The sequence below is a fragment of the Odocoileus virginianus genome, chromosome 9 (assembly GCF_023699985.2).
Source record: "Odocoileus virginianus isolate 20LAN1187 ecotype Illinois chromosome 9, Ovbor_1.2, whole genome shotgun sequence".
Classification (NCBI taxonomy): Eukaryota; Metazoa; Chordata; class Mammalia; order Artiodactyla; family Cervidae; genus Odocoileus; species Odocoileus virginianus.
The window spans coordinates 51,068,086-51,071,750 of record NC_069682.1 but is presented as its reverse complement, the minus strand read 5'-3'; the positions used below and the strand labels follow the sequence as shown (position 1 = coordinate 51,071,750).

Here is a 3,665-nt window from a genome sequence, read left to right as displayed (position 1 = left end):
TTGGGGACTCAATGTTTTATTTTGTGTGTAAAGGTTAATTTTTTTTATTGTAGCAAAATTCACATAACATAAAACTCACTATTTCAACTTTGTTACAGTGTAAAATTTAGTGGCATTCCGTGCATTCAAAGTGTTGTACAACCATCACCCTTACCCAGTTCCAGAATATTTTCTTCAACCCAAAGGAAAACTGTAAGCAGTCAGTTCCATCTCCTATTTCCTCAGCCTCTGGCAACCACTAATCCAGATTCTCTCCCTATGAATTTACCTATTCTAGACATCTCACATAAATGGGGTCATACAATACATGTCTTCCTTTGTGTCTGTCTTCCTTCACTCAGCATCTTTTATTGTATTTATTAATTTTTAGGCTGTGCCATGCAGCATGCAAGATCCTAGTTTCCCAACCAGCTATCGTACCTGTGCACCCTGCAGTGGAAACACAGAGCCTTAACCAGTGGACCACCGGGGAAGTCTCTCCCCAAATTGATTTTTATTTGCATTGCCCTGATACCACGGGTATATCTGATGCAATACAATCCTTATCAAACTCACGGTGACTTCTTTTCAGAAATCGACAAAGGAATCCTTAAATTCATATGGAAATTCAAGAGATGTCTTGGAAAAGAAGAACAAAGTTGAAGGACTCACACTTCCTAATTTCAAATGTATTACAAAACCACAGTAATCAAGACAGAGCAGAACTAGGGCATGGAGAGATAGAGACCAGTGGAGCAGAAAAGAGAGCCCAGAAATAAGCCCTCACATGAACGATCTAATGATTTTTGAGAAGGCTGCCATGACGATTCACTGAGGAAAGGACAGTCTTTTTAACAAATGTACTGGGAAAACTGCATACCACATGCAAGGCAAAGGAATAAACCCTTCTCTCACCCTACACACAAAAATGAACTAAAAATTGATCAAAGACCTAAAAAAAAAGTGAAAGTGTTAGTTGCTCAGTCAAGTCTGACTCTCTGTGACCCCATGGATTGTAACCCACCAGGCTCCTCTGTCCCTGGGATTCTCCAGGCAAGAATACAGGAGTGGTAGCCATTCCCTTCTCCAGGGGATCTTCCTGACCCAGGGATCAAACCCAAGTCTCCTGCATTGCAAGCAGATTCTTTACTATCTGAGCCACCTAAATGTGAAGGCAAAAACTGTAAAACTCTTAGTTAGAGCGAAGTACACATACAGACCTTGGATTAGGTGATATATATATATATATATATGACAGCAAAAGCACATACAATAACAACAAAAAAAGATAAATTTGACATCATCAAATTTTTAAACTTTTGCACTTCAAAAGACATCAAGAAAATGGGGGGAAAATGACAGAAAAAGTTTAAATCACACTTAGAGGAGAATGTTATCTAGAATATATAAAGAACTATCACAACTCAATAATAAAAAGACAAATAACCCAATTTTAAAACAAGCAAAGGATGTGAATAGACATTTCTCCAAAGGAGATACACAAAAGACCGATAAGAAGATGAAAAGATGCTAAACATCTGGGTGGGGCTGCATTTCACAGAAAAGAGCCAGGACCATGCCAGTCTCCCAAAGGGAATATGGCACTCTTGACAAGCCAGCCCAAAGTGACAAGGCTGAGGGCTTTCCCGGGAAGGGATGGATTCTTGACATCCTCTTTGTGCAGGTGCAGAGATGCACTGCTCACAGCCCTCTGGGAAAGGACCACAGCCCAGCTGCAAGGAGCAGGGTGACCCTAGAACCTCCAGCCATTAGCTGCAAACCCAGGTCACTCTCTACTTGGGTGATCCCAGGCCCTGTCAGCTATTTCTGCTCAGTGTGGGACTCCTACAATGGGCCAGTGCTCCTGAGCTACCCCCCTGGGCTGACACATCACTATTGGTGGTCCCTCCTGCTCAGCCCTGCCACCTCCCTTTTCCCCTCTGCAGGTATTTCTTTCCAAGAAACCTTTGCACTCCCAACTCCACTTCACTGTCTGCTTCCTGGAGAAGTTGGGACTGGGAGTGGAGCTGTCCAGGAAAGAAGGCAGCAGGGTGCACTTGTGAATGGGACCACTCACTGTCGGGGCAATGAGGAGAACTCTATCCCTGGCCTGGGGCCCAGCTGTGGACACTTTCCCCAGGGATGGTTTGGGGAAGGGGCTGGGAAAGAGGCTGGTGGAGGGATCTCCACTGGCTCATCTGGAGGAGGGAGGAGATAATGGAACCTTCCTTAACTAAGTTGCTGACTTACAGACATTGACATTAAGGTGATAATGACAGGCTGGGGGCAGTTAAATAATTGAGAACAGGGTGTGAGGGCCAGCAATCTCATTAGCAACTTCAAAGCAATTCCCATCTCAGGTCCCAGAGCAGAAAACACTCAAGTTCAAATGTGGTGGCCAGAGAGGCTATACTTCAGATGGTTGAGTGCTCAGCTGAGGCAGGACTGTTCTGCCTACATCAGGACCCTGGTTGGGACCCCGGGCACCCCCAGGGGGTGGGGACCTGAATGTGTGCATGCAGAATTTGACTTCACAGAGGCCTTCTGCCACCTGAGCCTGCAGACGCGGCCCCCTCTCCAGCAGTGATGTGGAACTCTCCCCCACAAGACAGCGGATGCCTGTCCCACATGCTTTCTGGGTCTCCAGGCCTGTAGCGAGAAGTAAGTCACAAATGTAGCTGGGACGATACTGGAGAAAAGGGACTTCAAGGTTTGGCTGACATGTGAAGTCTGCGGGGTAGGGAGTGAATTCTGAGAGTGTCCCTGGCACCATGGTGCTCCCCATATGACCATTACCGTGAATGGACAGAGCAGGGCCCCCAACCTGAGAACGAACAGAAACTGGGGCTCAGATCCTCTGGAATGAGGATGAGGGTCACTCCCTGATGAAGACCCCTAAGACCTGCAGAGGTGACAACGAGGAGGGTGTGGACTGGAGAGTGAAGAGTGGAGACCAGAGGGACTGAGCACCAGCTGAGGCCCCGAGACCAGTGAGGGCACATCCACCTCCCTCTCTCATCTAAGTATCCCCAGGAAGAGAGGCTGGAGAACCCCTGGAGGAGCCCCCACGTGCCAGGGAGCGAACCTGTTCGCCCAAGGGTGTGGACTGTGGTCACACAGATCTCGCTTCCCAAAGAGACGCACTGCCCCATATAGGAGCAGGGCTGGCTGATTGCCCACAGCCATTAGAGGCTTAGGGTCTGCCTCAGATTTCACGGAGATGGTGCCCTTCTCAGGGTGGCCACAGTCAGCCCCCGAGCGAGGCTGTGTTCCTAGGGTCTGGTCACTTCTGCCCACATGGGACTCCTCACTTGGACTCCAGAGTTCTGATCAGCAGGGAGACTTTGTCAGGTCCCAGCCTATGCCAACTTCCTCCACTTCTCCCCTCAGAGGTGTTACCACCCGCCCCCACCCAGTCATACCCTTTGAACCCTCACAAATCTCAGCATCTGCTTCCCGGAGACCCTCTCACCTGGCCATTATGTGATGACAGGCAGGATGACCGGGGAGGGTTGGTTTATTCACTCAGCAAATGTTTGGGGTTTGCACCTGGCTCAGCAAGAATCTGTCTGCAATGCAGGAGACTCAGGTTCGATCCCTTGGTCAGGAAGATCCCCTGGAGAAGGAAATGGAAACCTAGTCCAGTATTCTTGCCTGGACAGTCCCATGGACAGAGGAGCCTGGTG

The 3,665-nt window shown here is 48.5% G+C and overlaps 1 long non-coding RNA gene across 1 annotated transcript; it reads right to left on the bottom strand.

The window, feature by feature from the left end:
• Nucleotides 1–3,665, bottom strand: LOC139036722 (uncharacterized). The gene is made up of 2 exons (XR_011489555.1): nucleotides 3,452–3,665; nucleotides 1–2,628 (listed from the first exon to the last, which is right to left on the bottom strand). It is a non-coding gene; the product is annotated as an uncharacterized lncRNA (long non-coding RNA).